Genomic DNA, 21,962 nt, shown 5'->3' on the forward strand with positions numbered 1-21,962 from the left:
AGTATTTTCTTATCTAATTTAAAAAATAACGCATTCTCACACATTTCTACATCCAAAAATGTATACCATACTTTCATCTCTTCTTTTATCTTATGTGACAGCTTTTTTTCTTCAAAAATAGTTATATTATTAGCAAACACTTCCCGTAATAAAACTAATACACCGCCTGATTTTCTGCGAAATGTTCCTCTATTCTTATAGAATGCTATATAACCTGGAATGTTAATCTCATCAATATCATCAAGTTTGCTCTCGCTAAAACAAATAATGTCATATTTGGCAATAAATTTCAAAAATTCAGGAAATTTTAGCTTTGAAGTGATTCCACAGACATTAAGCGCTAAGCAGGAGAGTATATCAGGATTATCCTCAATACTATATTCAGAACCAAAGGAATCTCCAATCTCACTATCAACATTATATACATCTATTTTAACAGTAGATTTGTTACGTACATTCTCAACATCTAACGAGTCAAAATGAACATCAACATCTGACATTACAACAACATTATCCATTTCATGCGCATTGCCAACATCCAGGGAGTCATGCAAAATATAAACATCAGAAACATCATCAGTATCACCACAGTCTCTCACCACTCTGTCTTCACCTCCCTCTTCACCACCATCATCACCCCAGACATTCACTATATCTTCATCACCACAGTCATTCACACTGTCTTCACCCCTCTCATCACCACCATCACCACCACAGTCATTCACTCTGTCTTCACCCCTCTCATCACCACCATCACCACCACAGTCATTCACTCTGTTTTCACCCCTCTCATCACTGAAAGTCTCGGTCATTGTTATTTTGCCGAGTTGGCCGAGACTATTTTTTTCTTCGAAATCGGCCATTCAGATCTAGATCCAGTGTCTCGCTTTCTTGCACAGTGTCACGTATGTTTACTGTGTGTGTGTGTGTGTATGTGTGACGGAGTGATTGAGTTTGTGTTACTGTTTGTCGATTTCTTACGTGAGCCTTGAAGGCTTCGCCTCTTGTTATCACAAGTAATTTACATCACTTCGCGGCGGATCAATGAAGCTGCAGCTTTTAATGACAAGAAGAGATCCATCGTAAGATTTTTACAGTTGCTGCTCCTTGTGAAAGTCATTGATTCTTAAAGCTGTTCTCTTCAGAGTCAGCACGTCAGGTTTTCCATCTGCCTCGGCAATAAGGATACTATCGCCGAAATGTTCATTTAGTTTTTCATGTATGGATATTGTAGGGGCTATGCTTCTCTCCCTCCTCTGAATCGGTTTGCATTATGTTTTTGATCACCTTTTATTCGCTGTGAGCTGCCGGTAACAATTAGGTGTAATGTGAAGCTTTCATTACTCTTAATGTCTGCTAATTTCAAAATGTGTCTGATTCATTCAGAACACAACAGGCAATGTTTATCAGTGACATCACTGTTCATCATTTATTCTTATCTCACCCTCTTCACCCCCCTCCCTCCATCTACCATCACCCCCTCCCCCTTCTTCAACAGAAATAACACAACCTATGGTAGGCTACTTTGTGCGTGTGTTAGTGTGTCCGAGAGAGATAGACAAGAAATATCAAGCATCTCCACTATCTTGGTAGTATTATGACATTTATTAAAATTAAAAGTAACAAGAAAGCACCTACGCGGTTCATACTTCGCAATAGAAACTGAATTCTGATGAAAGCAGTTACTGTAAAGTCATTTGAAGTCACATGATAAAAATCACAAATGGTTTAGTTGAGCAGACCACAAAGTGCAGAGCTAAAATCTGTGTATAAATCTGTGTGAAAATCAAGTCCGTTTGTCCACAGGGATGCTAGGAAGCAGTCAAATGGGGTCGCTCAATCTGCTCAAATCCAGTCAAATGGGGTCGCACGGGCCGTAAAATGGGGACGTCCCCATTTCACGGAAGCGTCCCCATTTTACTGCTGTCCAGTGACAATCGTCCCCATTTGTCGGTAAAACCACCTACACACACACACACACACACACACACACACACAACCACACACACACACACATTAACACACACACACACACACACACACACACACACAACCACACACAAGAAAACTAACAAAAAAACAACTACAACACTAAAACATGAACAAACAAACAAACAAACTAAAAAATACAACTAAGGAACACTAACACACAAATACACACACAAAAACAATACAAAAAAACTAAAAAACCATTCCGGAAATCGGATAAACCGTAGTGAAAGTTTACTGCCTCAGTTTGCTTTTGGCTATTTCACCCACAATTCGATAATGAATTCAAAGGTTATTGGCGCTTAATGATCTATTATTTGAATGTTACGATATGTTGTGCAGATGGTGAAAGTTAATGTTTTTGCCGAAATGGGTATTTTAGGCGTTTTCAACTATCATCGCTGGTGTGCCTGTTAATACACTTGTACATGTATCGCAATGAACGCTACAGGTGTTCTCGGTCCGTTCATCTTCCTGTCTTTGTGTGTGTGTGTGTGTGTGTGTGTGTGTGTGTGTGTGTGTGTGTGTGTGTGTGTGTATGTGTGGATAGGTGTGACGCAGACAGACATACATACATACATACATACAGACAGACAGGCAGACAGGCAGACAGGCAGGCAGACAGACACAAAGGCGGACACAGAGATGGATACATCTTCTCTTGAAATCAAAGCAAAAATCTGCTTTGATTTTGATGCTTCTGCAACTATGCAAAGAAGAACTTAAAATATCTTTGGTAATTTGTGAACCCGGCAAATGAACCTGGAAAACACTGTTTCACATGTTTTTCTTTCACAAAGAAAAATATGCATAGGCGCGATATTCTTATCGATTTCGTCATGTTTTTCTCCCCTCTTGTGCGATCGTGTAATCCTTCATAACTGAGACCCAAACCTACATTTTCAATCTCGAATTGACGTCATGGACACCTGCCTACAAAATAACCTGCCTTGCATGGATGGATGATTGACAGGTCTTTCTTCTCGTGGACAAAAGTGTAATTTGTTTTCTTTTCAATATTCTGAGTGCCTGTTGATTAATTTTATGGATTCAAACCCAAGTTTTGTGTGTGTGTGTGTCAGTTCGATTGGGTGTTGGTGTTGGTGGTGCAGGTGGCGTTGTCGGGGTTTGTTACTCTCAGTCATTTGTGACCCTCCACCACGAAATGAGTCGCATGTCACCTCGTACGGTTCTGCGCTAGGCTTAATGTAAGTCCGGGGAGTGTCTGGTAACAGTGTGAGGGTCACCTTAGTCACAGGTTTATAACTCAAACAGTTTTCGCTCTTTTCTAAAACGGTTTTTACCACTGGATAGAGCATAAAAAACTCTTTAGGAAAATGTAAAAATATGAAAATCATGCAAAGGTGACATGCGACTCATCCCGTGGTGGAGGGTCACATTTGACACTTAAGAGACAGAAACGTGACTCCAATATAGACCCCTGTACATACATTAATTGTGCTTTTCCCCCGCATTGGGATTTTGAAAGAAAGAAATACATTCTCGCGTATGAAGTGTTTATTTAGTGAAGCAAAGAGTGTTACAATATCTTTGTGTATGGCAAGTTTAGTTGCGTCACCGGTGATCCAACATTTCCCACATATATATATCCAACATTTCCCACATATATATCCAACATTTCCCACATATATATCCAACATCACAGGGGTTGAGAAAGCACGTGTACTTCAGAAAGTACGTATAGCCAAGACGTGTACGTATGTGAACGGCTCAGATCATGGGTAATTCTCACACCTCCAGATTAAAATGCTTATTTTATAGCCATCCATTGAATTCATAACAAAACAAAGCACTACAACACTGCTAAACTTGAAATGAACAATCAAAAGAAATTAAAAGGAAGAACGACATCGGTGTGTGTTTGTTTAACACGTTTTATTTGCAAAACACTGCGGAAAATGGTGATTTGTTGCACAATGACAGTACACTTCTTAAAGGCTGTTACACGACACTTGAGATTGCCACAAGTTCTCAAATGTCGTATAGTTGTGTTCTTTTATTCTACGTCGCCCGTCTTCGCAGCAGCAGAAAACAACTCGTCAAATTGAGTTCGAGGATTTATTTAGCATTCCATACATACAACTGCACATCGTAGCAGAACTCAAAGTAGAAGCTTTTTAACAGTCAAATCGCGCTGGCATATATAGTAAATACTCAATCTCGAGAATATTCCAGACCGAACATGATACAACTACATTATATACGAACCGCCCATGGACTAGAACAGTGACGTACATCAAAGGCGCCGACGCACTTAATCCGAGCGAACGCAACGAACTCACACTAAAAACAGCGTGGTAAACAACTTGTTTTGACAGGACTAGAAAGTTCACCTGCATTCTCGTCCAAGCATAAATGTTGTGTTTACAAAATATAATATCGGTACTTTCCCACAAAGTACAAATAAGTCAACTACATGCAAAACACAAAACCGAACCAAAGTTCAGCAACAGCAGCGTTTCCTAACAAAGGCACAGTGCGCCTCCCGTAAACCATCACATATACTGTCAGGCTTTTACACACAGTACAAACACCCTTCCATTTGAACGCTCACCAAACGGGAACATCCTAGGTGCCCTACGTAAAGAGCGAGCAATTTTCAAAAATTAATTTTGCGGATTGCGTCAGAGACAATCGGACGACGGTTAATGTCACCATCGCGAGAGTTCTTGTGAACCACAGCCGTTTGTTTCGTGCATAGTCAGAGGTACATAATAACGTGCTATTGCAGATAAGCTCACAGCGTGTCGCATTCAAATTACTAACTGACGACTGCATTGTGAACAAGAGGCGAAGCCTTCAAGGCTCCCGTAAGAAATCGACAAACAGTAACACAAACTCACTCACTCCGAAACACACACACAAACACACACACACGCACACACACACACACACACACACACACACACACACACACACACACACACACACACACACACACAGTTAAAACTAACGCATCATATTAACTCCATGTATAATTTTCAAAAGAAGGCAAACAGATAAAATGACTGTGTATTTGTTGTTGGTGCAGTTGTCCTTGAAGGAGATCTTGTGCAATCCTCTCACACACACACACACACACACACACACACACACACACACACACACACACACACACACACACACACACACACACGCTTGCCCGTCGTAAATCAGCAGTATAGAGGGCACTGTGTTCATTTGCAAATCTACCATCAGCTTATCTGTCTTTTGCACTGCAGACACTAAGCAATAGGTACCTGCCATGTGGCCACTTTTTCCACTGCTGTCCTCAGTCCTATACTTTTCATCAAGACTTGTCACCATGCCGAGTGGATCTAAATTCGGAAGTCTTCATGTGGCTGAGGCATATCTGACATAGCGTCGATCTTGTTGTAGGTTAACCTCCTTTCTGAAACAAATGGCAAAATGCGATTAGTTATGATGACTACAAGGAAGAGCTAGGAACAAGGAAGAGCTGGAGCGCATTGTCAGACAAGCGTCTCGTATTGTGGGTTGCGAACTTCCGTCAGTCGCCTCACTGTACAGCTCACGTTTAGCAAAGAGAGTTAGGGGTATAGTGGCAGACTCATCTGACATCTCCAGCCGGCCATCTGTTCGAGCTCCTCCCGTCAGGCAAGCGCTTCCGCGCTCTGAAGAGCAGGACTTCTCGTTTCAGAAACAGTTTCTTTCCTGAGGCAGTCCTTGCGGCCTCAATGGTGGATCGTTCTTAGATCTGTTAGATTTGTGATATGTGTCAGTTAAAGTTTTGAAAGGGATCGAGTATCCTTAAATGAAATATCTTAATAGATGTAAGGGTTGTGTCCTTTGAATAACTGTGTTAGCATGTACTCGGATTTATTATATTGATGACTATATTTTTAGATATGATTTTAGGGAATTCATTTATCTTTATCCATGTAACCTGTGATTACTCCTGTCAAATTGGTGCTAAAAGAACAACCAGTCCGTTTTGAACTGTCTGGTTGGTGTACACATGTAAATAGGCCCAGTGAAATTGAACACTTTATCTGTACATATTTATTATGATATAATATGCGTGTGGAAGGAGTGTGAAGTTTGGATGCATACACCATAACAAAATCCTGTGCTTTGCATTTGGTAAATAAACTGTTTGACTACAACCTACACAAATATAAACAGTGTTAAACAGAATAGTCAGGTTATACAAGCCACTTTACCTAGATGCAGCATGGTAACCCTACATTATGCGAAACATGTCAACTGACTGCAGCAGCCTGGTTCTTAAAATAATTCTGACGGTCAACACAGCCAACACACTATTCACAGTCCATTTTAAGGAGCAACGGAGGTACTCTCTGAGGGTCTTGTTTAAATGATAACGATCAACTCAGGAGGAAAAAAACAAGAGAGGAAAAAAGAAACCACATCAACCGCAGAAAAATACAGAATCACATGTACCATTATTTACAAACAAATGCCACTGTGCCCACAGCAAGCTTTCTTTGGACGACTGTCGTTGTCTCAAAACTCGCATTCTGCCTTCTGTCCGAAAGAATCTAATCTTACGTTGTACTGCCTTGAAAGAAAATGCCAACAAAGACAAGAAAGCTGTTGCAAGGTAAGCTTACCAAACGTTACATAGCGAATCATGATAGTGCGTAAACAGCAAACAGTACAATCAAAGAGAGGATCGAGTCTGGAATGAAACGCGATACAGATCTAGCATTCAAAAACTGTCTTTCAAGTTCAAGGAAGTTGTTGCAAGGTAAGACTTACTAAATTGTACAGACAAAACCATGACAGTGCATGTTTTGAATCTGAGGAAAAAATCGTGATCATTTTGACTTTGAGAACAGATTCATTCCGTTTCCTTATATCTGCATGTTCAAGTAAATGGTGGACAGTTTTTTTCGGGCAGAGTAAACTTAACTTGAGACTCTACTACAAGTCTTGAAATTCACATAAATCGAACCACGAACAAAGACATCCAAACATTACAGGCACTTTAGATCAACTCATTTTACTAGAGGTGACTGCCTAGCACTGTGTTTGACATCCGTGTCTGCTGAAATAAAAAGAAATTAAAACAAAACGGATTAACAGTAGGTGACACGTTATCAGAGTGGGAGACACTAGATCTGTCTCTGTACTTACCGGGATACGGCTGCCAGATCGACACTGCGCTTTCGACAGCTCTTCCTCGCGTGGACATTGGAAAAACGCTGTGCAGATCAAATTGTAGGAAATCTCCCTTTGGTATCTTCTTTATTTACTTTTCTGGAGCTTAGAAACCGAACAACATGAAATCGTCTTCCCCGAATCGGCGAATGCAGAGGTGAGAACTGGAGAAGTGAATCTATGTATACCACAATCCTTCGCGCGACCCCTGACCTGGTCTTGACACCTGACCTGGTCTACATACCATACACGACACAAACCAGTCAACTGCTTGTACCCCTTCAAAACCCCCCACCACCCGTTTTCTTTGTGTAACCGAGTGCCGAAACACTACGATCACCTCGGGAAGCGAAGTGCAATCAAACAGGATTGAAAATGTTAGGGCTAATTTCTTAGCCCTATAAAAACTGTTATGCAAACCCGAAGGTTTCCATGAACATACAGACAATCGGAAACCACCAGACCCCATCACAAACAGAATTCTGCAATCCACTGGTGTTGACTTTTAAAGGCCAAAAACTCGGGTGCAGAGTCTGCTGTGAAAGGAGCGGTAGCCTCCCCTGTCACAATCGCCCCCGTTTGAAATGAACTTCGTCCCGAAGTTCCGAACCGGGGGACCACTGTCCATCCCAAGTTCGCAGAATGGGAACAGCACGAAAATGTTCAGTGGTCATATTATGCCATTACCTGAACATATCATGCCGAGGCTTATGAGGCTGACGAACTGTTTCAGCAAACTATTTTCTGAAACGTAATAGCACTCAGCAGATTTGTCTTCCGAGCATAACTTTCGTGTCAAACGGTCTTGGCAACAACGAGGGAGGTCGCATTCTTGCAGAAAATCATTGACGACAAAGACCTGTCACTTTTAGCTTAGAAATGGAGAAAATTGACTACTATAGTGTGTTTTAAAAAAGAAAACATTATAGCGTCTGCAGAAAACGATTGTATTGTAAACTTATTTCTTTCAAAATAATTTAAACCAGTGCTTCAAACACAATAATTGGACACGATATTTTGAGCAGAAAAATTTGTGGTTACCAACAGAGAAAGCCCATCAAAGTCTCGAATTATTTTTTCTTTCTCTCTTTTTCAGCTTTTAGCATCCCGCAGACACTAAGCAATAGTACAATACCACTTAGAGTGCAATATATTGTACTTTACTTTTCACCCTCTGTACAACAATTGATGAACCCATGATCTGAGCAGTTCACGTATGCTTGTAGATGTTAACATCACCTGTACGCATCAAAGACACCTGGCACTGGATACACACAGCCTGTAGATACTGATAAAACATATAACGTAAAGCATTGTATTGCATTGTGTAGTAGTTTACTTTCTTGTGTTGTATTTCTTGACACAGTATATCACAATCATAATTTATTGCAATATAGTTAACTTCTTATATTACACGGGTCTCTATTGCATTAATTGACTTTAAAACGCATTAATACTGAGACGCGCAGACACACATACACACACACACACACACACATACACTCTTACACACGCACGCACGCACGCACGCACACACACAGACACAGACACACACACTCACACACACACACACACACACACATACACACGAACACGCATGCACACACACATACACACCGTGGCGCCATGGCACACACACACCGTGGCACACACACACACACGCACACACGCACGCACGCGCACGCTAACGCACACATACACAAACAACAACAACAACTACAACAACATCAAAACAATAACAACAACATCACATTAAAAAAACAACAGAATCAGAGACGACCTGTTGGTGAGTTTGACATATTCGTGTGGTGTTTTTTACATTTAGTCAAGTTTTGACTAAATATTTTAACATAGAGGGGGAATCGAGACGAGGGTCGTGGTGTATGTGTGTGTGTGTGTGTGTGTGTGTGTGTGTGTGTGTGTGTGTGTGTGTGTGTGTGTGTGTGTGTGTGTGTGTGTCTGTCTGTCTGTCTGTCTGTGCGTGTGTGTGTGTAGAGCGATTGAGAGTAAACTACTGGACCGATCTTTATGACATTTTACATGAGAGTTCCTGGGTATGATATCCCCAGACGTGTTTTTCTTTTTTTCGATAAATGTCTTTTATGACGACATATCCGGCTTTTTGTAAAAGTTGAGGCGGCACTGTCACACCTTCATTTTTCAATGAAATTGATTGAAATTTTGGCCAAGTCATCTTCGACGAAGGCCGGACTTCGGTATTGCATTTCAGCATGGAGGCTTAAAAATTAATCAATGAATTTGGTCATTAAAAATCTGAAAATTGTAATTAAAATTATTTTTTTATAAAACGATCAAAAATTACTTTTATTTTATTCTTTATCATGTTCTGATTCCAAAAACATTACTACATTTAGTCAAGCTGTGGAACTCACAGAATGAAACTGAACGCACTGCATTTTTTCACAATGACCGTAGTCCGCTGCTAGTGCAAAAGGCAGAAAAAGTGACGAGCCTGTTTAGTTTGACTAAATGTAAAAAACAAGACACACACGTTAAGAAAAGAAAGAAAAATAGAACAAAGTTATTTTCTCACACGCCTGGATGTTCCTGTGCACGATATCTAGAAATGTCGTACCTTTTTGAGCCAAATGCACACAATCGCGGCCCCTGTTCCAAATGAACCTTGATATTTTCACACTCAGAAAGAATGAATTGTTTAATGTTTAACGCCGGTTTCCTTGTCTTGGCACGTCCTCTTCCGTCCCACTGAAAATATAAGTTCTCATTTCGCTACAACATTTGTTCGCATCCGATCTGAATAATCCTACTTATGCAATCGACTTTCTGCTGTGGAAATTTTGTGTGGAGCAACTTTCGAATTCACTTACTAGAGAAAATTGCAAAGACATCTGTCGCGAAATTGAATGGTGATGGACGGGTTGTGCTTTAATACCAGTTACCCTGACGCATATCTTTGATACAGGTGTCTCAGTTTTTTCGATACAAATGTATAAGCTTGGCGAAGATGATATCCTAGGATTATTTTGCATTCCTTCTTCTTCTCTTCTTTTTTAATGGGCTTATACTCCCACGTTCACTCATGTTTTTAGTACGAGTGGATTTTTACGTGTATGACCGTTTTTACCCCGCCATTCAGGCAGCATACGCCAATTTCGGGGGAGGCATGCTGGGTATTTTCGTGTTTTTATAACCCACCGAACTCTGACATGGATTACAGGATCTTTTCCGTGCGCACTTGGTCTTGTGCTTGCGTGTACACACGAAGGGGGTTAAGTCACTAGCAGGTCTGCACATAAGTTGACCTAGGGGATCGGACAAATCTCCCCTCTTAACCCACTAGGCGGCAGCGACCGGGATTCGAACTCACGACCTCCCCATTAGGAGGCCGACGTATTACCACCACGCCACTGCGCCCGTCACTTTGCATTCCAAAGAACATGCCGGGGCAAGGTGTACGCCCGGTTTTGTTCCTGACACCTTCTCCGCCAACATTTTTTCAACATACGCATAGGTATGCTGCAGCATTAAAGAAATGTTTGGTTTGCTAAATTGTATACACATGACCATCGATCAACAGTCACATGAAACACTATATTGCTATTTCATATGTTACATAGATTTCCATTGGTCAATTGGGCAAAACTGAGCTCATTGCAAAAGTGATATAGACGACATTTCCGTCGATATCAGTTTTGATATCGACGACATCTTTATTGCTTCACTTTAAAAACAAAGACACCTAAATTTAGAAAAAATAAAATAATATGAACATGTAATTATCCCAGAATTTAGTTGAGCAAGTGACTAATTACTTTTTGAAAGAAAAGACATTTGGAAATACTGGAAAGTACAAGAAAAGAGTGAACAAAAAGAAATAATAATCAGAGGGAGGGATGTGGAACAGCCAAAACTGAGACAAATACTCACAACTTCTTTACAGTGAATACAAAATGTCCAGAGAAATAGCAATATATTTAACATTGACGGACTGTGTGGTGATATCTTCTGCTATTGGTCTGTTTCGACAGTGATAGCAAATTCTCGATCTCCGGTCTCGATTTTGATATCACTGTCTCAACAGACCATAGCAGAAGATATCATCACACAGTCCGTCAATATTGGGAAATGTATCGCTAGATACTCTTCAATGCAGCTACGGTATAAACTATGTGTGTTTTTGCCTTTAAAGGAAAGTAGAGTACCATTTATATTAGGTCCTGCATTATGTATTCAATCTCAGCAATTTGCCTTTTCTTACAATTGTACACTACACTTATCAAACAATTTTACATTCAAAATATCCCTTCATATCTTCCACATGTTGTGTTCCGTGGGTTTCGTTGTACATGGTGACCCCCCAAAAAATGCCACCCAGAAAAATGACAATAACGTCTGCATCTGTGCAACGGATTACTTCATATTGTTGTACATTAACTTCAGCTTGTGCATGTCACACGATGTTTCACATTTGTTGTTGAAATAGTCTAATTTTTGTGCTGTTTTGACAAAAAAATATCCAAATTCGGGGATCGACTCAACAGAAGGAAGTTTGACATTGAACGGTATCCAAACTCAACCAATCTAGACCCTCTTGATTGTTCCCTTCGGAGTTATGTGAGGGAACTAGCCCATGAAAACCAACCTCAGACAATCGGTGACTAAGAATGTGAGCATGTCATTGCCATTTGCAAGTTTGACTTTCACACGAAGTGGGTCATTGTTCAGTCAATTAGAGTTTAGCTTATATCTTCATATTTAGTGAGCATAAACTTCAGTTTGTGCATGACCATTCCACAATATTGTGTCAAATGGTCCGACTTTTATCTTCACTTCAAAATGTGTTCTGAATAACCCCAACAGAATTGTCAATGACACGAACGCTTTTCTGCATGGTGATTACCCTGAACCTGGCTGTATAATTGATTTCTTCAGGTCACCGATGATCTGGGATGTTTTTGTATACTTGGACTTTCAGGTATTCTAAAAGGTCAAAGTCGCGAAGGTCTAAATCGGATGAGAGTTGGTACTGCTCAATGTCGAACCTCCGTCTGAGTGAGTCGATCACCGAATTTGATATTCTGTTCAAAAGAGCACAAAAGTCAGACCGATTCACGAATTTGGAGCTTAGTCATATGATCATGCATAAGCTGAAGTTAATGTAAATCAAATATGAAGTAATTCGCTAAATATATGTAGAGGTTACATGTCGAGTCTCAGTGAATATTAAAAATAATGGTCGAAGTTTGCGGATCATGCAAAATGCGAGCTTTTTCATGACCGCGAGCTGAGACCATTATTTCTAATATTCACTGAGACGAGGTGTGTAACCAATTTATTCCTCCTTTCTTCAGATTTTCACCAAAAAGTGGTGTTTTTGTGCAACAGTTCGATCGAGTCCTAATCAATCTGCCAGTCTACCTGCACAAGCTAGGGTTTATTGCGCGATTGAAGAGTTCCGTGAAAATCATTCAATTCTGCTAACACTTTACAGCAGTTTATTTGGGTTTGAATAAAAAGAACTTCTCGCCACGCTCGCGTGGCGATGGGCAGTTTGTGTGATTGCATGCGCCTTTCTTTGATTGGCTCGTAGCGGACCGCTGGAACTGACCCATGCGGCGGACAGTGCCCAGCACAGAGCTTAGCTTAGCGTCACTACGCAAGATTCCAGCAAGCTGAAAGGTCAAGTTTTGGTATTTGGTGAACATTTTTCCGCCACCCACCCCTCCTCCATTTTATCAATGGAGGCATGCATTTTGTAACTTTGTGGCGCTGGAGCTTTGTTTCATGTCGCTGGTTGATGTCCATTGTAATAGTCAAGAGAGATAATTTGTATGTTCGGATCAGTTTCCTGCTCTACATTTCGCTGTTGTTGTTTTTCTTGCATGCCATGCCAGGGTGAGCTGACACCACCGTTTGAGCTTCGGTGCAGTACCGTCATTGATTGGTCTGGAACCGAAACTTAAGCTTTAGTCCACAGATCGCATCGGTCCACAGCCTACTTCCCTTCGCCCTGAGTGGTTTGGGTTGAGTAGCCCGCGACTGTGGCATCTGGCATTTTTGTTCTCGGGTAGACTTACTAACCTGGTTGACCTGGTTGACCCTTAGGGTCGGGTCGAGGGAAGTAATCCCCTGGCTCATTCTACTATTGTTCAGTTTCCGTATTTCGGCTTGGTTTCTTTCTGTGACCCGCAGAATGCCCCCTTTGTTTCACCCAACAGTAGGGCAGGGGAGACAATCAGCTGCCCTGCGGGGCCATTTGACGCGAAACTTTTTTTTGTTTTGTTTTTTCCTTGTAAATATGTTTTGGTAAATTGATGTTTAATTTGCTATGTTTGATCCCTTCGTTTGACCCAACTGAAGGGCAGGAGAGACAACCAGTCAGCAGTGCCTGGCCGGGCTATCTGATACTAAACGTTTTCTTGTTGTTGTAAATATGTATTTTGCCCCTTTGTTTGACCCAACAGAAGGGCAGGGGAGACAATCGGCCAGCAGTGCCCTGCTGTGCTATAATTTGATTGTGCCAGTCTACCTGCGCAAGCTAGGGTTTATTGCGCGATTGAAGAGTTCCGTGAAAATCATTCAATTCTGCTAACACTTTACAGCAGTTTATTTGGGTTTGAATAAAATCAAGTACATGGTTATTCAGTTTTTTCTGCTGAGGCTATAAAGGTAGATACTTTTGTGTTCTTTTCATGTTTTGGTAATTTTCTTACGTCGTATTGAGTAGCAGACGAACTTTTGTACACGTGTTCAAACGTCAAATACGTACCGTATGAAGTTCGGTTTTCTGAGGCAAGACAGTGTGTATGGAACCGCTTTATTTTCTTGTCATTCAAGGGTGTGTGCATGTGCTTGCGTGTGTTCTGTTTATGAAATGAAATATAGTTGATAATTGACCGACAGATTGCAGTCTTTTTGTCGAAGTTGCCGATGTAACGAAATCTGGCAGGGATACAACTCTAGTCTCTACATAAAGTATGAGAGTTACTTGCCTTGACACCTTCGCGCCGATGGTTCAGTTGTACAAGTTAGATTTCGATTCAGAAAACAGCTGAATTCGTGAATTTTATATTGGATTTCGGTTGTTCAAGCCTGCAGTTGTTAGTTTAAATGCGGTATGTTTGTGTTGTCTGCTCCAGAGATGTATATTTCATACATTTGAGCATTCGGATTTGAGCATTCGTAACTTTTCAGTCGCTAAAAGTAGAACTCACAAAATGTAGCTTCTCAACCCATGAGATATCGAAGGTTCAGGTCGGTTGCTAGGAGGTTATTTGTTCGATTGCTGAGTGTTTCCAAGATAAAGACTGAAACTTGAGTATACGTAATTTTATATAATTTATTTGTTTAATTATTTGAGTATACGTAGAAAATCGTAGGGTATCAGAATATTATCCACAAAACCGCTACTGATGGAATTTCTAAGATTCTGTTGTGGTTATGTAGGGGAAGGGCTCCTAATATGGACCACTTTTTATATTTAGTCAAGTTTTGACTAAATATTTTAACATCGAGGGGGAATCGAAACGAGGGTCGTGGTGTATGTGCGTGTGTGTGTCTGTGTGTGTGTCTGTGTGTGTGTGTGTGTAGAGCGATTCAGACTAAACTACTGGACCGATCTTTATGAAATTTGACATGAGAGTTCCTGGGTATGAAATCCCCGAACGTTTTTTTCATTTTTTTGATAAATGTCTTTGATGACGTCATATCCGGCTTTTCGTGAAAGTTGAGGCGGCACTGTCACGCCCTCATTTTTCAACCAAATTGGTTGAAATTTTGGTCAAGTACTCTTCGACGAAGCCCGGGGTTCGGTATTGCATTTCAGCTTGGTGGCTTAAAAATTAATTAATGACTTTGGTCATTAAAAATCTGAAAATTGTAAAAAAAATTAAAAATTTATAAAACGATCCAAATTTACGTTTATCTTATTCTCCATCATTTGCTGATTCCAAAAACATATCAATATGTTATATTTGGATTAAAAACAAGCTCTGAAAATTAAATATATAAAAATTATTATCAAATTTTTTTTTTCGAAATCAATTTAAAAACACTTTCATCGTATTCCTTGTCGGTTCCTGATTCCAAAAATATATAGATATGATATGTTTGGATTAAAAACACGCTCAGAAAGTTAAAACGAAGAGAGGTACAGAAAAGCGTGCTATCCTTCTTAGCGCAACGAATACCCCGCTCTTCTTGTCAATTCCACGGGCACTGCCTTTGCCACGGGCGGTGGAGTGACGATGCTACGAGTATACGGTCTTGCTGCGTTCAGTTTCATTCTGTGAGTTCGACAGCTACTTGACTAAATATTGTATTTTCGCCTTACGCGACTTGTTGTTTTATGCTGATAACTAGCTTGTTTTCTTGCGAAGAAGTTTCATTTTGTGTTTGGTAGTCCTTCTCTCTTAGGTTAACCGTTAGGCCTAATTAGAGTGAAATAGCTTTGATAGACATTCGGCAAAAATTAAATACAGAAAAAAATCACAAAGGGTCCATATTAGGAGCCTGGGCGCCTAATATGGACCAGTGAAGCGGCCTTCACGAATCACTGTAAAAAAAAACCTATATTTCAAAATAACATGATACAACTTAGTGTACAAGTCAGCCTAATTAAAATATGCTCTAGATTTATCTGTTTCGGTTTGATGAGAGCATTATTTGAAGCACACCAGGAAACTAAAGAAGCTTATCAAAAACAGAGTGAAAATAAGTGAAATTATCAACTTCCACGAAAAGAAGACTTTTTGTTGCATTTTTTTTTTAAATCTCGAGGGCTAGTTATAGGTTATTTCCAGCAAGCTTCTTAATAAATTAATGAAAATAGCCTTTAGCTTTTATTTTCTTCGATTTGTTGACTTAGGGGACTCGATATTTAGGGGACTCGCACATACTTAGAGATTTTGCTATTATTTTTTGTTTGCAGTAGAAACTCGGGGTCAACACTGCTAAAATGTAACAAATACGGTTTTAGCTGTCATATATAGCAATTTTTGTGTGATAAAAGCTTTGGCTGTGGACAGAAACGAGTCCGTTTTAGGCGAAAAATTTAGAGTGAACGCTGCCAAAAGTTAAACAAAGAGAAAAAGCCTAACGGTTTTGAGATTTCTGTTTCTGCAACTGTTTTGACATGTGCAAGTTATCCAGAGAGGGTGAATACAGCGAATAAAACGTTTTTGAGCGCTCTAGCGCCGTCAGTTTGTCAGAACAGAAGGTGGTCCATATTAGGAGCCGGTCCATATTAGGAGCCCTTCCCCTAAACAAATCAACAACATAAACCGGCCAGAACTACTAGTTCATATTATATAAGTTTTCTTGTAATGACTTATGTTCGTGCTTGGCCGTTTCAATGAGAGGATTGCTTCCTGCTTGCTAGACAAACCATAAGAACACACAAACTAACTAACAGTAAAAGACGACAAAACAGTCCAAACGGCGGTTTGGGAAGAAAGAAGTCCATAACACGAGAGAAAATACGAGTAGAGCACGAACCTACGTTTATAGATAGACAGACAGACGTTCAGACAGACAGACAAACAGACGATCAGACAGACAGGCAGGCAGACAGACACGTACGTTGAGACGTTCAGACCGACCGACAGACAAACAGACAGACACGCACGCACGCCCGCCCGCACGATCGCAAGCGCGCACCCCCCCACACACACACTCACACACACACACAGAGTCGTTCAATGTCAAAAAACAAAACCAATCCAATCAATGAGAGAAGTCGCAGAACGGGACCAAAGGGAAGTCATCCATGAGATTTACGACCTTGGGCAGGAACTGAAGTTATGTGCTCTTGTTGATTTATTTTACCAGGCGAGGGTCCATTACATTTTGTCCTTTCTTTAGAGAGAGAGAGAGAGAGAGAGAGAGAGAGAGAGAGAGAGAGAGATAGTGAAAGAGAGAGAGAGTGAAAGAGAGAGAGAGAGAGGAGAGAGAGAGAGAGGAGAGAGAGAGGAGAGAGAGAGAGAGAGAGAGAGAGAGAGAGAGAGAGAGAGAGAGAGAGAGAGAGAGAGAGAGAGAGAGAAAGAGAGAGAGGAGAGAAAGAGAGAAAGAGAGAGAGAGAGAGGAGAGAGAGAGGAGAGAAAGAGAGAGAGAGAGAGGAGAGAGAGAGAGGAGAGGAGAGAGAGAGAGAGAGAGAGAGAGAGAGAGAGAGAGAGAGAGAGAGAGAGCTAAAGTCCCGTTGTTTCTCAAATAAAACCACAGAAAAGAAAAAGAAAAGAAGAAACATATCTGACACGTACATCTTACGAACGATACTCTGGTTATTCCAGGGCATGACCAAATTCAGGTTTTCTTTCTCTTTCCTTATCTATAACTAACACATAATCAACACAGCCTAAGTTTTCCCTTTCTGTGCTATTTCCACAATAGATACTACATGGTGTTTATCTCTCTCTCTCTCTCTCCTCTCTCTCTCTCTCTCTCTCTCTCATCTCTCCCTCCTCTCTCTCTCTCTCTCTCTCTCTCTCTGAGGGCCCCAAAGGGTTTAAAATCGTGATCGTGATTGGCGTTTTTGACCTTTCTGTGACCGTGATTGCCGAAATTTCCATTTCTGTGATCGTGATGGGACTTTGCCCGTGATTCGTGATGACAAAAAAATCAAGTCTCGTGATCGTGATCGTGATTTGTTTTCATCATTGACTGCGGTGATCATTGACAAAAATCAAGGTAACTGTGATCGTGAAAGCTAAAATTTCCCTTCCCGTGATCGTGATGATACCCCCCCTTTGGGGCCCTCCTCTCTCTCTCTCATTGATTGGATTGGTTTTGTTTTTTGACATTGAACGACTCTGTGTGTGTGTGTCTGGGGCGGGGACGTAGCTCAGTTGGTAGCGCGCTGGCTTTGTAGCCAGTTGGGTTCGATCCCCACGTTCGGCGAGAGATTTATTTCTCGGAGTCAACTTTGTGCAGACTCTCTTCGGTGTCCGAACACCCCCGTGTGAACACATGCGCACGAAAAAGATCCCACGTTCACAGCGAAAGTCTCAGGGCTTGGAAAACACGAAGACACGCATGCATCATCTCTCGTCTCTGATTATCATGATCGTATTTCGATACTTTGACGAGACAAACCCAATGCTGGTGTGTCGAAGACAGCCACAGCGGGCTTGTTCGAATCAAAGTATCACACCATATCTTCAACGTATTACCAATACCTGTCCCAATATAGACCAGTTGGTCTAGGAGGACGTTAAACCCTAATAGTCAGTCAGTCTCTCGCTCTCTCGCTCTCTCTCTCTCTCTCTCCGAGTCTCTCTCTCTCTCTCTCTCTCTCTCTCTCTCAAGGAAACGCTGATACAAGTGACCTTTAGTGTGCGTAAAAATCGACGGTGCACGACTGGTTGTTTACGAAGAACCTTTACTTGTGATGACATGATGGCATTTATCACACTAAAGGCTGTCCTAAATCAATCAGCCCCAAGTTGACTCGTCTTCGCGAAGACTTCGCAAACTCTTGCAACCGAACATTAGTGCCGCGAGCTTTCTGAAGTAGACTTCGCGAAGTAAGACTTCGCCCGATTAATACATGTAGGCCTATGCATGAGACTGAAACCAAAGTACGCATGCGTGCAAAAACTAAGTGACAGAGGTCACATTCGTTCTGTTTGCTCCAAGCTACCGGTCTCCAAGCAACCGCCCATTGCACTGTTTAGGGTATTTGAGGATAGATAGAGAATACTACATGGCTTGCTGTGTCGTACGAGATTTACACGAGTTGCTTTTTTAAATATTAAACTGCGAGAAAGCAAGCTTTTCAATATTTGAAAAAGCAACGAGTGTAAATCTGGTACGACACAGCAAGCCATGTAATATTCTGTTTACCCTACATACTGTTCTTACGTGTATTTTACTAAAAATGTACCGCAGTCGAGTCGTCCAAATTGAAGACGCTTCTTTTGGAACCTCGATCGCTTTTAAAGACTCATACAATCTTTCACGTCAAAGCAAAGAAACGTCACTTTAGAAAGTGTAGCGTGACGTGTTCATTCTAAAAACTCTTCCAGTAGAAACAGCAAACGCAGAAGTGATTTCATAAAGGCGTTTGTCCCGGTGACTTTGGTACCATAAGCAGTGGAAAAGCAGGTCTCTGCCAGACTAGTTTGACACGACCTCATTTACATGATATACACTTTTCAAAAAAGTTAAGGATCGGTTGAAAAAACGGATCTAATTATAAACAAGAGGCGAAGCCATCAAGGCTCACGTAAGAAATCGACAAACAGTAACACACACACACACACACACACACACACACACACACACACACACACACACACACAGAGAAAGAGCATAGGTGAAACTGTGCAAGAAAGCGAGACACTAGATCTAGATCTGTCTGTCTGCATGTAGCCTACTTACAGGGACACGACTGCCAACTAGTCTCGGCCCGCTCAAAATAATGACCGAGACTTTCAGTACTTCCTTCGCGTGACGTCTAACCCTCTTACGTCATAATGTGACGTCAATGTAATGTGACGTCTTCAAATGTTAGAGTTTCTACCACAGACATACACACGCACGCACGCACGCACATACGCACGTACGCATGCACGCACGCACAGACAGACAAAGTTACGATCGCATAGGCTACACTTACGTGAGCCAAAAATTGCCAACAAATTAAACATCGACATAATAATTAAAATATTAATGTGTTTGAATTAACAAATGAACAATGAGTCTTGACCTAGAATTTTGTTTGGCAGGCAGAGTTATTTCCCTTTGTGGGACTTCTCAAAAGCTTCTGCATTTTGGAAGAAAAAGGGTGTTTTTTTTATAGCCCCATGAAATTTGCGGAACGCATGCCAGGGCAAAAGGTTGTGATGCACGTGCTACAACAGGGTCCTGGCTATGAACATCGCTCACCAGCTTGTGTTTAAAGGTTGACACGTTGACACAATTATGCACAGTAGCAACATGCCCCCACGAAGAAAACAGCGATTTGGATAGAGGAAGGGCAATAGGATGGCTACAAGACGGTGTTGCTGCCAGGCAAGTGGCCCAGGGGTTTGCAGTGGCTCCCTCTGTCATCATCAGACTAAAACAGAGATTCCACGCAACTGGAAGAGTGCAGGAGCGACAACGTTCTGGTCGGCCCAGAGTCACCACACAAAGAGAGGATCGCTTCATTCAGAGGCAGGCCATGCAACAAAGAATGGCTACGGCAAAAAACATTAGGCAACGCCTACAAGCTACCACCAACACTGTTGTTAGTGGTCAGACGATCCGAAACCGCTTACACAACTTTGGCTTGCGTGCAAGGCGTCCAGTCCGAGGAACAACCCTGACTGCTAATCACCGAGCAGCTCGCCGAGCCTGGTGCACTCAACATGTGAGGTGGCAACGTCAGCAGTGGGCTCAGGTGTTGTTTACAGATGAGTCCCGCTTTTGCTTGGAACCGGCTGATGGTCGCATCCGAGTGTGGAGGCGTCGCGGAGAGCGCTTCGCAGAAGGCGCTGTTCTGGAACGATAGCGTTTTGGCGGAGGCTCTGTGATGGTCTGGGGAGGAATCAGCACACGTCCAAGGACACCTCTGTACCATGTAGTGGGCAACTTGACCGGTGTCCACTACCAGAATGAGATCCTGCAACCCCTGGTCGTTCCAGCCCTCCAAGCGATCGGCCCTCGTGCGATTCTTCAGGATGACAACGCACCTCCCCATCGCTCTGCAGCTGTGAACACCTTCATCCAGCAGGCAAGGGTCAACAGGATGCTGTGGCCAGCCAACAGCCCGGACCTGAACCCCATAGAGCACATGTGGGACGAGCTTTGTCGTCGGGTACAGCGACATCACCCTCCTCCTGCCAATCTGGGTCAACTGCAGCAATGGCTCCAGCAGGAGTGGAATGGAGTTCCCAGAGCATTCATATGCAACCTGATCCATTCCATGCGCCAACGATGTGTTGAATGCCTGGCACACAACGGAGGGCACACGCGTTATTGACACTGATTCACATTGTTGTGAATTCCATTTTCGAGGGTTGTCACGTTTGACACACTCTAGCTAAATTGTCGCTGCCGCGTTCGATCTTTGCTTTGTTTGTCATTACTCCTTGGTTGTCCAATTATATAATTTAAAACAAAAAAGAAAGAATTCGGTCTTGTCTGTTTTGTGTGGCGTGCTTGTAAAAAAGTGATCCTTAACTTTTTTTGAAGAGTGTACACACGTGAGGTTTGAACGATATTCAATCAATCAATCAATCACTCAATATGAGGCTTATGTCGCGCGTATTCCGTGGGTACAGTTCTAAGCGCAGGGATTTATGTTTTTATTTTAATTTTTTTATTTTATGCAATTTATATCGCGCACATATTCTAGGCGCAGGGATTTATTTATGCCGTGTGAGATGGAATTTTTGTACTCAATACATCACGCATTCACATCGGCCAGCAGATCGCAGCCATTTCGGCGCATATCCTACTTTTCACCACCTATAATTCCAAGTCACACGGGTATTTTGGTGGACAATTTTTTATCTATGCCTATAGAATTTTGCCAGGAAAGACCCTTTTGTCAATCGTGGGATCTTTAACGTGCACACCCCAATGTAGTGTACACGAAGGGACCTCGATTTTTCGTCTCATCCGAAAGACTAGCACTTGAACCCACCACCTAGGTTAGGAAAGGGGGGAGAAAATTGCTAACGCCCTGACCCAGGGTCAAACTCGCAACCTCTCGCTTCCGAGCGCAAGTGCGTTACCACTCGGCCACCCAGTCCGATATTGTTATCTCATGAGTGGTCTCTTTCACGTTTATACTTATAGTATAAAGTGACCTACGACCACAGGACTAAAAAATCAAGCGTATGTGG

At 41.8% G+C, this 21,962-nt stretch overlaps 2 protein-coding genes across 3 annotated transcripts in view; one reads left to right on the top strand and one right to left on the bottom strand.

The window, feature by feature from the left end:
* The window catches only part of LOC138978275 (beta-1,3-galactosyl-O-glycosyl-glycoprotein beta-1,6-N-acetylglucosaminyltransferase-like), a 32,718-nt gene extending 22,815 nt beyond the window's left edge, over window positions 1-9,903 (bottom strand). The window contains exon 1 of one of the 2 annotated variants that reach the window (XR_011459629.1): window positions 9,749-9,903. The gene's annotated coding sequence lies outside the window, so the exon portion shown is untranslated. Of the gene's footprint in view, window positions 1-9,706 lie in introns of both variants that reach the window. The other variant, XR_011459630.1, reaches the window with a different exon arrangement.
* LOC138978281 (uncharacterized) overlaps window positions 1-21,962 on the top strand; it is a 140,803-nt gene that overhangs the window by 40,715 nt on the left and 78,126 nt on the right. The gene's annotated exons all lie outside the window — the stretch shown is intronic.

This window comes from Littorina saxatilis, linkage group LG10, assembly GCF_037325665.1.
Source record: "Littorina saxatilis isolate snail1 linkage group LG10, US_GU_Lsax_2.0, whole genome shotgun sequence".
NCBI lineage: Eukaryota > Metazoa > Mollusca > Gastropoda > Littorinimorpha > Littorinidae > Littorina > Littorina saxatilis.